This window comes from Pieris brassicae, chromosome 6, assembly GCF_905147105.1.
Source record: "Pieris brassicae chromosome 6, ilPieBrab1.1, whole genome shotgun sequence".
In the NCBI taxonomy this organism is placed as follows: Eukaryota; Metazoa; Arthropoda; class Insecta; order Lepidoptera; family Pieridae; genus Pieris; species Pieris brassicae.
In genome coordinates, this window is record NC_059670.1 from 12663603 (window position 1) to 12676421 (window position 12819).

Consider the following 12819-nt stretch of genomic DNA (forward strand, 5'->3'; position numbering starts at 1 on the left):
TCTTAGGTCGTTAAAGAAAGCGCGATTTGTTATGTTTATGGTGGACATCATGTGACCCTCCTGCCCGTTAAGTTCTATAAAAAAGTAAGTTTATAAGTTACTAACATAAAACCACAAATGTAGGCGGAAGTTTTAGCAGACTTCAATTCGCCGTCAACAGCCTCCGTTAAAATTTAAAGGCATTGGATACAATTAATTATAAACGCAAAACATGTGCACTGTGCCCACGGACGCAGTTTTGCGTCCGGTCATACATCCGACTCATATTATGCACTGGTATTATATGCATTCACGAATATATTATAATTTGCTTTTTAAATTATAAAGCCGCCTTGTATAAAACACTTCATTTAAATCTAATTAATGAGTGAATGTAAGACGCTTAATATAATTTAAATATTGGTGTGTATAAGTGTTGAAAACATAAGATCTTTTGTTTTTATTTTTTATGCAAAGGAATGTTGTATTGGGTCTAGTGAAGTCAATGGGTCCAGCCATCCAGGGAGTATGGATACCGGCAAACATCTTGAACAAATGTCCTTGCCTGCGTAAGAGCGATTTTTAGATATCACTCGGGAGGCCAGGCGGTGATGCGCGGCGGCTGGAGAGTAACGTGTCGATCGCTTGATTGGTAAATCAGTTAACGTTTGTGTCCCGCGCTTTGTACGATGCGCAAACTTTCCCCCACTCAAGAAGTTTGCCGGTACCTGTAAGTAGCTTTTTGTATTGCAATCGAAAAATGTAGCTATCGGCTATTCTGGCTGCTGCACAATATTTACATAACATATTTTGTAGTGCAAATATACTTACCCTATAAAGTAATAATAATAATTTTTTTTTAATATTTTAAAACGAAAATAAAAGAAAATTTAAAAAGTTTGGTCCCTGTGGTAGTGTACCTTTAATGTTGACATTCCACGCTGTATTGCGATACTTATTCGTTAAGCGAGGAAAGCACCAATTCTGGTTTCACCAGTACTACCAGGTGCCAACTTAAATCTTTAATTAGTACCTGTGTACTGGAACCCGTTCCAAGAGCCTCCACTCCAATGGCAACAAAATCAAATTTGGGGGAAAGTTTCTTATATTTGAGCCGTTTATTATTTTCCGCCTGCTCTGCGGCCGCCAAATATGATATATTGATATCATTACAAGCCTTAAAGATAAATGGATAAGCTAAGAATTTTTACACTAAAAGTATTCCGGTCACTGCAAAAGTTTGCCCTCAGAAGTCAAGCTAAATACGATTTGTAATGTCAAAACCCCGTATGTAAAAAACCCGCTTTCTAAACAAAGAAATTCCAAAAAGAATTTATTGTCGGTATAACGTATTCCTTTTTAATTTCTTGGAAGATTAAGATTTGTATACAGGTTTATAATTACCCTTTATTTTATTTTGCCCCGCTTGAGTTTTATACGTTTTTGCTTTGCTGTTATGATTATATTAATAACCACCTCCGAACGGGATGTCGACTCCCCGTGGGATGAATTTTAAATTTATAGTAATTTTAAAGTGCAACAGCGAATGATTTCTTGTAATTTTATAGTTTATTCTGATATATTCTGCCGCGCACCACCACTATGTGGAACCAGCTGCCCAGTGAAGTATTTCTGAACCAATTTGACTTACGCTTTCAAACGAAAGTAAGGCTTTGAGAGTGTCCATGGGAGGCGGTATCACTTAACATCAGGTATTATTCAACAAACTCTCCCACACACACACATGCACGGTCTCACCTTACTCACAGTATGTTCACTTTGACACTTCCACAGCATAATATAAAAACTTGTTAAATAGATTATAGATTATAGATATACATTAGAAGATATAAGTTTTTTTACGATGAGCTTGATGCTTTACTTGATGCTAGATTTTTTTGTCTGTTATATTTAAGGGGTTAGGCGCTGTATGCTGAAATACAGGTTCACACCTAGTTCAGCGTCAGATAAACCTGACTAATTTTGTTTATGTAACTAGTGTAGATATAAGTTTTTTCCTGTGAAACAAACTTGAAATAAATTATTATTATTTCTTTTTTTGACGTTCATAAGTGTACATTGTGTTACCTGTATGAATAAATGATTTTTTACTTTGACTTTGACTATTTGCATCGTACATAATAATTGCTAGTTTTTTGCATGATAAAAATGTAATTATATACTATAATAATTGTAATTTAATGTATGGTGTAACTGTTCTTGTCTACAACAAACAAAGCAAACCTTTTCTTAAAAGGCCGGCAGAGCATGCGCGATTTTTTCTTCGTTCTGGCAGTGAGAGTATATGGGCAGCGGTGTATTTCAATACCAGGTAAGCCGCTAAATCTTTTCCGTATGTCTATTGAACAAGAAAGGTTTTGTATGTTTTTTATATTATTAATGTTTACTGGTTTAAATGTCCTATTTAAATGTAATTATTTATATCATATGATAATTGATAATAAAATTGAATTAAAATATGCTAATTCTTAAAAGCCAGTACGACCAACCAGGCTAGAGATGATAAACCACTCCTTATATGGTAATTGTATATGTTTTTACAACAAACTCCTAAGCGAAATTAGAGAATTATCACAAAATAAATTCAAAGCCCTCGTTAAACATAAATTAATCAATAATGCTTTTTATAAATTTGACGAATACTTAACTGATCCTGATCCTAATCCTTGGGATTGATTTGCTCTAGTTCAAACAATTTTTACGATCCACTACTTGGCGATTAAAAAGAGTGACGGAAAGTTTCTTGCCAGTTCTTCTTGCCTGCTACGCCCTTGACTTGCGAACTGGTAGTAAATGTAAATTTACAATTAATATGACTTCTTTTTAACGTTGATAAGTGTACTTGTTTACCTGTATGAATAAAGATATTTTGAGTTTGAGCCAAATAAGTGGTAATCTTTTGAATAGGAAGTACTCTTTCGTCACATTCTGTCAAATTGTGTTTACGCTGTGCTGAAAGGTGATATTCTAAAACTGTTTTCGTGCTTTGCATTTATTTAAATTTCATTTACAGTAATAATAAAAATACATTTCTTAATAATAATACTTATTATAATTACTTTTCACTGTTATCTTATCAAACATTCTCAAAATATAATCTTAATTAGTTAGATAACTAATGACTGAATATTATGCAGACGTTTTGATTAATTATCATCCTTAAATGAATTTTTATATTTTAATAATAAATTTAACGAACGTTGCTTTCGCCTTATTTGGGTGACTCCGAATTGTTATGGTTTTCGATTCGATTTCGCTCTTGACGGATTTATATTTCTTAAATCAAAAACGAATACTTCATGTCCAACTGGACTGTTTATTAAAATAAGAAAGAGAAACGCATTTTAGTCGGTATTTTACCAACCTTTGAGGACCTTATTTCTTTAAATAATTGAAGGTCGATTCCAGGGAAGGTTCCACAGTTCCGTAGTTCGCGAAAGAAAGTGTCTTGGTTTTTGGTTAATTTTAAAATCAATGATATTTTATTATTCTTCTTTATTTGATTAAATTTTTAAAGGCAAAGTGCCTTGTTAGCCTAAAGAGTATTTGGACCATAGACACCGATTGTAAATAATTTAACTTTGACATTATTTTATATTCTTAATAAGACTTTTTAAAAATTATATGACATTTGCATGCCTATGTATATATGGCTGATTGTGCGGATATTTGTAATTGATCGATCTAACCAATCTGGGCAAATAAACGATTATTATTATACTTATATAAATATTTGCCAGTTTCAATTTTCCAACTATACAGTGTTTACATTTAATTTTAACAGACAATTCTGGCAATGATTTTCTGACTTTTCAATGATTTTACTTAATTTGAGTAATTATTTTACATAGCTTTTGTATCTGAAATGACATCAATAAATACTAGTGTTATTTGAATTATTTTTTAATTACAAACATAGAATGTCCAGTAAAGTTCTCCAAAAACATTTCCGCATGACAGTGTCAAATGCCTTCCTAACGACGCTGGTCAATGAGCTATCAACGAAACTGGTAGGTTTAGGTACTGACAGTTCTCCAATCAACGCAGAAAGGACGAAGTGTTAAGATACTCGTCTTTCTTAAATATCTCTTTTCTTGCCATTTTATTTCACTAAATGCTTATAAAGAGCTGTGGTTTAAACTGTAACTTACAAGTTTTAAATTTATTGTTAGAAAGTAGGGCCTACACAAGACCGCAATGAATTCAAATTTAATTTAATATTATGTATGCACGTCTCATCCTACTTGCATCATACACGCGGATTGTTCTAGATTCTACTCTGATATGGAAATAATCTTCAACTATATAACAATCTACAATATAATTATACATTGAAGGTCTCGGATTATTAGAAGTCATATAGAGAAAACACCGAGAAATATGTTGGCCACAGTTAATATAATTTTATTTTTTCTTTTTATTTATAGAAAATGATTTACAACGTATAACCAACTTACTAAATATAAAGTTCTTTTTATGCCATTAAACAAATCTTAACATATAATTTAGTTATAATTAACTGGATTTTTAACAATAATCATTTTAATCCAACCATCTATATCTATCAAAGAAAGCAAACTAACTAAAAATTAGTTGAGAAACGCTCAGGGTAGTTGTAACTGTAAAAAGTTAAACATTATTTATTCCATTGAAGAACTGATATATCGGAGCTCTCCTTGCCGACACCATACTTGAGGCGAACAGATCAACAGTTAAATTGTTAAACGTACCCGCCACCCTTATCATAAACTGTTCCCTCTGTAATTGGTGTTGAATTTAGGTGATATACGTACAAAAGGTGCATATTGTTTAGCGTCCTATTATAAACACGGATGATTACCCTTTATAACATGTAAAAGTATCCTTGTTTCCCGAACCTTCGTCCGTGTACTAAGGATGTTAAAGTAGTTTGATGATAAATGCCATCATACAGTATCATAACTCATATTACCTACACTCAACTGACAAATTTTAAGATTTAAAGGGTATCTTTCAAACTCCTACTTCATGTTATAAACTGGCTTTAGGGCTAAATTCAGTAGGTAACTAGTCGCAAATTATGGCTTCTGTTCAAAATCCACATGAGACTCATACTCAGCGGTAGCTTGACCGTTCAGTACTGTCACAATACTCTTGTTATATTTTTAACAGATGAACTCTAGACTTTCGAGAGTTCTGACTTCTAGAATTTGGACCTGTCGCAGAATTCTTAACGGACAAACTAGGTAGGTATATATCCAAATTTCCACTATGTACGTCGAACGGTTTTCGATATTTCATCAAACCTTTCCGTTGTTATAATAAGTATGGTGTTATAGCTATGACAGAGAAGCAAAAATGTCGTGCAATTGTATATGTAGAATATAATTATCTATGGTACATTCATTGTTAAGTATCCTGTCTGGCAGACTGCATTTAATTTTTTTAATAACTTTGCATTATTAATAATTTAGCCTTTGTTACGCAAGGTACAATAATAGAAATCTTACCTTTTCATAATATTAAGTATAGATATTAGAATTTAAAAGAACAAATTTGTTTTTCGATTTGTAACGACTCTATATAAAATTGTTTTCAAGTCTTTCGTTCAGTCAGCCTGGTCCAGAGGCTCAACTCTTCGTCATGAAGCTTAAAAGCCGGGGTTAAAGAACGCTTAACGTTGAGTGAAATTCCAAATTTACATTTCTAATATAGTGAAAAAGTAAACTTATTTTAATATAAATATGCCCGCGTAAATAAAAGACATAAATAACTAACAAATATAAATACGTACTTCCCGGTACTTACTCAGACTAAGTCTACGAATTGTATTCTCTAATATTTAAAACAACTTTAAAATAACTGAAATACAAAACAAACTTCTGGATTGTTTTGTCCTGTTCATGGTGAAGCCGCAACTAGAGACATAAAATGTTTCAGGTAAGACCACAACAATACCATTACATGACCGTCATAACATTTTTACATAACCAAATCGTTATTTAATAGCAATTTGAATTTGCGATTGTTTGAAAACGCCAAGAAAAAGTAGAACCACTTTTGCCCAAAGCGGACCGGTATTGCAAACTAGCATTTTATTACTCGAAGGTCAGATAACTAGCTTGCCCTGACTACACTTCAGTTGCAAACCGACGCTGGCAATGAACGCACGTGCCGTCCACCAAAACTTTCTAACTGTATTAGTGTTACAAACAAGTTAACTGTGTTTTTTGTTGTGTGTGTGTGTTTTAATCTTATTCGGTAAGTTATAAACACGTTTTTATTCATATCAGGTTACTGTATAACTTAAAAGTTGTTTTACTTTTATAACTTAATGCAAGTGACGCTCATACAAGGTTCAGATTTAACGTTTTATTTTTCAACGGTCGAATTAATTCGCTTCAAGTTACATGTTGGTTTTAATTACAAGGTAAATTAAATGATTAAGATCAGAGCTTTAGAAAAATATCTGCTGTCTGACCAACTTGCCTTAAGGACTGGTAACAAATGCACTTAGTGCAGCGTAAAAATATTGAACGCATAAAAACTAAAAGTGTGTGGGAATTTTTGTATTGACACTCTAATTTATCTAAATTTTGATTCTAGTTATCTTCAAATATCTTATTAGTTTTGTCTGTTTTGTGCCACATCTGACAGTTGACATTCTACAGACTATAAAGTCTAAAGCCTAGAATTTATAGACTGCACAACTCGTGTTACAAATATGGGTATCTGAACCGGTGGTAAAAACTAAAAATGAATGATGAATGATGATGGTTTATTGTGATGTGAATTAGGCGTTGTCTGCATCTCTGTCACTTCTTGATGAGATTTGAAGAGTCAGTCTGGGTAAGGCACGCCTTGGCTTGACAAAAAAGTCCATGTTTTTATTATAATTGTACCTTTAGTAACGAGTGAAAATCTATACTGTGAACCCTCGCCTGTATTAGATCTTAGGTCTTAATACCTACCTCGTAGATTTTAGATTTTTTTCGTTTTAGTTTATCTTCTTAGTACTTATAATATTTTATTTATATATATTGTGCGGTAACTATTGCCGCGATTTTGCCTGTATTAGAAATATATATTAGTTCCTCAGACATCCTTTCCACTCATAGAATTACTTTCGAAATCGGTTCAGCAGTTCAGATATTTCGAGGAACTCGATCTCAACTCATATTTGCGTCTAGTGTGCGCCATTTGGCGTGAATCACATCTTTTGCATTAGTTTTATTAATGTTAGTTGTTAGTTAGTTTGTATCAGTTCTCGTGACCCCTATAATTCTGGTTTTGGGCGAATCAGTTTCACACACTATTTTTAAAGGAAATCGGACATTTTGATACCGTAAAACTATGTATCATTTATTTCGAATTTAATTATGGTGAAATTTCGATGTTAATTACTATATACATGGAACACAAAAAAATATTGCATTCGCGTTCCCTAATTTCTATCATTTCATAAAATCTAATAAAAGCCAAGAGGCTGATTGCAGGTGGTTAAAATTATATATTTAAAAAAAAACTAAACTCACTTCTTGTATTTGTTTATAATTTAAGAAACTTGTGTTATCCAGATCCGTTATTTATATAATACGTAGTTTTTATTATAAAACACAATCTAAACCTAGCAAATTGTTAAGGTTATTACTTGACAGCATATTATTTATACAAACTTTTTTTAAAAACATACAAAATGTTGTTGATGAATGCCTGGCCAAAATGTGTCATTTTAGTATCTTTTCTCATTGCAAAATATCTCTCTTATTGAAAACCCGAAAATAATCATTGCTAATTAACTCAATATCTTAAATAAAATTTGGTTTCTATTTTTAAAATACCATCCGTAATTGCTACGAGTCGCGTTTTTTAATATCGCGTCTTCGTTTAAACTTGTGATGCTAAATTTTTTTAAGACAATCTACATAATACACCCGTTGATCAAACACATTGCAACTTAGAATGTTTAAAGAAAAGTGCGAATTGTCACTTTCACTAACATCAATTTTACGAAATTCTTAACGCAACCTAGTAACACCATCAAATGTATTTATTTTGTGATTTGAGATAATAAGTCTATTAATTATATATATTAAAAGTTCTATTGACTAAGCCACGTGGAATGTTTTAAGTATTCATCAGAATCATTAAGGGTATGCTAACTTCGATTCGTTTATGGTAACTTGCTTTTGCTCTTTATAGAAACTTGTTTGCTTGTTTATTTGGGTTTTTATCGTTATTAATGGCTTATGACCGTTTCTCTACTTACTTTTAATTCGTGAGAACACAATTTTAAGAAAATTAGTACCCAGAGTTATTCGGCTTTTAGTATCGATTTTAATTAGATCACCATAGAATTGGAAGCAAGTATTTTACTGCCATGTAGATACTTCCCTAGAGCAGTGTTGGCTTTAACATGCTACTTTAAACCTAAGGTCGTAGATTGGAATCACGGTTGGGCAGTAACACTTGGTGAAGGAAAATAATGTTAGGAAACTGATATGCCTCAAACCAGTTTTTCTGACCATCGTGAGCATCCCCACGACTCGGTCGAATTTTATTATATGTCTTAAAAATGTACTTACTATGTATGAGTTAATCTTCTAGTGATTTCTTCCTGAAACATATAATTTACGCTAACAATAAAAAATATTTTGACCCACAACAAAAGTTGACGGTGTTCGTCAGGTAATAAAGGCTGAAATATATAAAGATACAGAAGTCTGAGGCTAAGACCAAGGGTTGTCGTGAACTAATATTATTATTCTTCTTTTAAAATGCTTTATAGTATGTGCATGTTCATATACTATATACTATATATATCTTATTACTTTTTACTTTCTGTTTTTAATGTATCATCTTTTTAGTTTAGTTTTTTTTTATTGTTGTTCCTGTTTAGTTTTTGTCTTAATAACTGTGTTTAACATGTATTTTTGCACTACTTGCCTATGTAATAAAATATATATCGGATATTTTTAACCTTTTGGCAAATTAAACCTTAAATTGCTCTTTTATAAGGTGTTCTTCGACTTTTGTTATCAAGACGATTTTGGATTACGACTATTAACTGGTTCATTGTTGCATGCCATTGCAATAATTGTGCAACATTGTATACCTGGACTACAGTCTACGGACTCCTTAAAGAAAGGAGCGTACCAATTCTTAAAATACTAAAAACACACTCGCGAGCCCTCTGACATTAAGTGTCCGTGGACGGCCATTATTTTATTTTTTTATGTATTGTATACATATTCTTCAATACTTAATAGTAAAGAAGTTGATGAGGTGGAAACACAAACTGGACACAGTTTACTGTCCACCAGGACGTCGGACATATTTGAATAATTCATAAATTACGCAAAATGTCATTAAACTAACATCAGGTGAGCTTCCTGCCCGGTTACTTGTTCTATAAAAAAACGGTGGTCATGAATGTGTTGGCAACCTGGAAAGGTCATGAAAGTTCGCGTACATACTTTTACCGGAAAAAACTAAAAACAATATGTATGGTTCATTTGTCCGGAAACTATACGATAAATAGGTAATCAATACTTACAGTAGCCAGAATCTTGATTGGTACCAGTGACATCTTAACAATGTTAATTGTTTTTTTCTAACTAAAACTGTCTAATCACATGTTTATACTCTATCTTATAATAACATTTATATTTGTTCCTGTTTTAATTTCTTCTTTATAACTATATGTAATATGTATTTTTGTACTTTTTGTACAGTGGTTGCCTGGAAGAGATCGCTCTAAAGCGATAAGGCCGCCAGTTGCCCTCCTTTTCATTTAATTATGTTCAATTTTTATATTGTAACGTAACGAAGTGTTAATAAATAAATAAACATTTACAATATTTCTTATTTCCAGTAACGAATTGTAAAATTATTATTATAATTATTATAAACGCTACCTTCTATGTACTGTGGTAGGAGCCCTCTTGAAAGATGCCAGTGTTGCGATATCTATAAATTCACTATTTTTTACTACGCAGAGCTGCAATTGCTTTATAGAGCAATAATTTCTTAATGCCCTCGAATAAGTTTCACTTTTTTAATCGAGAACTCACTTAATTACCTCGGTACTTGGGTAATTAATAGTAAACTTTATGGATTTTTCAGACGATTCAGTTTATTTTTAACTAAAAAGTAAGTGGAATATCGTGTTGTCATAAATGATGTGAATATTTTTTTTGTTTAAGAGAATCTTCAACACACACTTCTATAACGACCGTTATTAGTTATTCTATTACTTGTACTGTATATTTATTGGTATATCTAAATTTAATAAAATAAATATTATCGCTTTTTACTCAAATAAACTTAACTTAATATTTAAGTTAATACAGCGCTTAGCAATTATTCCATAAATAAAATTAGATTAGAAATTTAAATCAATTGGCATACAACCATAATTTATTAGTCCTATTATCTTAACCGTTCTCATTAATCAATAGCAATTTCTGAAACAAATAGTTTGACGGAAAGGAAATTGTATTTTTTTATATAGTAAAGTAAAGGGTCAGGAGAGCGTGGCATAGAAGGCAAGTAACATATATTGAATATTATATTGCGACAACGGTTAAAATTTAACTCCCTTGCGCCATTATGCCGGGGCACCGCCTACCATCTCCGGTTCGTGTGCCAAAGTCAAATTGACAATTGTCATCCTTTTTGACTGACACCGATTTATCGCGAACAGTGTTTGATGCGTTGCCAGTCATTGAGAGAACTTGAGCTTTTTGACGGAATGTCATGCCTACTTTATTTATTAATATATGACAATTATGGTAAACATACATGACACAAAAAATAAAATAATTCCAGAATTTTCGATTTTATCAGAAACTTTTACTCCTTGAGAAGGTAACGTGAAACCTCCATGGGGATTTGTTAATTGCGATCATTTCATTCCATAAGAGATTGCTATACTAAGTGAACACATGTATGAATATATATGTACTATATATAGTAAGTGGACTAATAAATAGCCAAAATAGTATTGCAAAATATGCTTAATACTTTCAAATACAACATTGACCTATAGAAATAAAACGGCTAATCAGAAGATTATGCGTGCCCAATTTATAATCAAACAATTAGATCAAGGTTAGATTATGCTTTCCTTTTTATTGTGGAAATTTTCGTTCAGTTGTTTGAAACTTTTTGGAAGAATAATGATGATATCGACTTGGTAGTTATTTTGCGATAAAAACATTATTACTATTTTATAATATACTTACGATAAAAAGACTCAATGTTGTTGGGAAGGCATTTGGACTGTTTTAGAAAAGTTTAGAATTAAAATGTTTCACAGGAGGCTGATCGCCTTGTCTAGTAACACATTATATAGTATTGTCTTTTATTAACATAACTTTTACACATTTAAATAAAACCCTTTTTTAACGGATTAAAGCTATGTAATATTATAAACTCATGACTATTTTACGTAATTTCCCGACGTTTCGAGTGCTTTACAGCGTGCGTGGTCACAGTGACAAAAATGTTAAAATGGTGATGGTTAAAATTATTAAAGAGTGTCCATGGAGTTTCTTGCCGGTTCTTCTCCATGAGACCCACTTTTAGGAACCGTGCAGCTAGACGTTTCATAAGAGCCTGCAAAGGCCTATTTGAAATAAAAACTTTTGATTTTGATTATAAGTTTATAATAATACATAGCTTCAATCCGTTAAAAAGTGTTTTCTTTAAACATATTATATATTTATTTCCCAGTATATAATACCTGATACAGGCCGCTTAATATATTTAAAATTTAACATACATCAAATCATTGAATATGTAAAAAAACATGGCTTGTTGTTCACGGCGTATATCTAGTAGGTTCGGTTTCCAGCGAAACGGTTTAGGCTTTGGATCAAGTTGTTTTTTTTAATAAAACAGAAACATACATACACCTAACCTCTATATTTATTTAAGCTATTTTGCATAACAGTAAAATTAAAATAATAAAATCAACGGGCGGCCTTATCGCTTTCGAGCTATCCCTTCCAGTCAACCAGCGCAATGAGAAAAAAATAGAAAGCGCCAAATTATATAAGATATACTAAGACAAAGAATGAAATAAAACAAAGAAATTATACTATGTAGACAATGAAAAAGGCCACATGAAACACATGTATCATGATAATTTCAGTAGTGCGAAAGTTAGGGATACGATGTGAACGGGTATGGCTTGTACAGTAGATTTTAAAGAAGATACAGACGGAGTTAAGCTGATAGGTTCTCTCAGTCAGTTGTGACTTCACCAATCACATAAAAATTACTCAGAAAGGTTCTTTCGAAATCTGACGTGTGAATCTGTGGTAAACTAAACGCAAATATTACAATAATTGTGACTAATTCTGTGTTCGAAGAATTGTGGGAAACGCGTACAATAAATAACTTCCAGGATATATTTAATTAGGTATTTATTTAAGTTCCAATGTTTAATTTAGTCATCTAGATTTTCAAATCATTCTATGAGTAAGTAAGTATTATATTTTTATCAATATCTTAATAATTCAATTGGAAAAGATTGTACACTTTAAATAATCGCGCACAATGAACTTGTTTGAAATTAATTTGAGGGATTTACATACAGCTATTTGCTTATATTATAAATGAACATTACATCTACGTTTAATGTTGGCCTTGTGCCTTCAGCGTGCGATTCTCATCGCTGAGATTGTAGGTTCGATCCCCGGCAGTGCATCAATGGGCTTTCTTTCAATGTGTGGATATAATGACGGACGACAAAAAGTCGACGGCATGTGTAAGGCACAGGAGGCTGATCGCCTTGTCTATTAGAATGAGTAATGATCATGAAACAGATACTTA

At 32.0% G+C, this 12819-nt stretch overlaps 1 protein-coding gene across 3 annotated transcripts in view; it reads left to right on the top strand.

The window, feature by feature from the left end:
• The first annotated feature begins 6126 nt into the window (after positions 1 to 6126).
• The window catches only part of LOC123711147, a 100855-nt gene continuing 94162 nt past the window's right edge, over positions 6127 to 12819 (top strand). For 2 of the 3 annotated variants that reach the window (XM_045663576.1, XM_045663575.1), the window contains exon 1: positions 6139 to 6240. The gene's annotated coding sequence lies outside the window, so the exon portion shown is untranslated. Of the gene's footprint in view, positions 6241 to 12819 lie in introns of all 3 variants that reach the window. The other variant, XM_045663574.1, reaches the window with a different exon arrangement.